Below are 1,265 nucleotides of genomic sequence, written 5' to 3' on the forward strand. Positions count from 1 at the left end.
AGTAACGTAGGGGTTAAATCATTCAGACGCCGCACCCACGTGATAAGCGAGCAAATTCATTATTTATTATAGTCGTCTACGTCAGTGACGTTATGATATCATTGCGTGAGAACACAGAGCCCCTTTTGAGACAGGCAAAATTAATGATCCGTCATCATTCCGCCATCGAAAGCACGATGGGATGGAAACAGGAAGCACGCTCGCTGCATCAAATGAAAAGATGCAAAGAAGAACAAGAACATAAATGTGTAACATTTGATCTGCTGTCACAGTATTTTTTGCGTCTTAAAATATTATTTAACATTTCCATATTTGCCTTCTATACATTAAAGTTGTTTTGAAATCTACAATTTATCCCTAAATTAAGTAAATTAAATGCAAAGAGTGATGTATGTTACAAACTCACTGTAAAAAATATTGTAAATAAAAAAAGGATTATTGGAGGTAATTGGAGGGTTTTTTTTCCACAAGAAAAAAAACTATTTGGTTTTTTAAATTCTGAATTTCATGTTTAATTCAGTGCAATACTTGCCATTTCTTTGTGATTGTAAGTGTTATTTAATAGAAATTGTTGTGTGTTTGTGTACCCTCTACTGCAGTGAGCCTGAGTTTGCTAATCAGTGTTTTCAGTGTCATTAGAAAATCACAGGCAGGTTTATTTGATTAGGATTGGAGCTAAACTCTGCAGTAAAGTGGATCTTGCGAGCCAGATTTGAGGATAACTGCTCTACAGGGAAAAAAGGTTAATTATGTTTTACATTTTTTTAGTTTTAAATCCTGCATGTTTCTATTTTAATGTTTGTTATCCCATAAAGTTTCATCCCACAAAATCTCAGTTTATTTTTAAACAATTAAAAAAAAAAAAAGGTAAACACTACATAAAATGCAACATAGAATAAATTCAAATAATAAAAAATATACCCTACAAATGATCTTAAAATCAACGAGTTCAATTTGCATGCATGAGTAATGCAGTATTTGCAGTATTACACTCTGAGTAATATTCAGCGGGTGGGGAACATTGTTCAGTAACAGACAGCAGTTCTCCTAGAGCAGGTTTGAAAACATGGCCTTAGTTCAATGTGATGGGTCACAGTTTCAGATCTTTTACTGTTGCTCTTTTTTATCCTGGTAAAAATTTCAAATACCCTGTAGTTCTCAAGCCATGTGTGTGTGATGAGTCTTTCTATGCAGAGAATATTTGGAGGGGGAAAGCAGTATCTCCATCAAATCTGTTTTCTCAAACAGGCCTGAGGACCCTGACC

The sequence above is a fragment of the Carassius carassius genome, chromosome 20 (genome assembly GCF_963082965.1).
Source record: "Carassius carassius chromosome 20, fCarCar2.1, whole genome shotgun sequence".
Taxonomy (NCBI): Eukaryota; Metazoa; Chordata; class Actinopteri; order Cypriniformes; family Cyprinidae; genus Carassius; species Carassius carassius.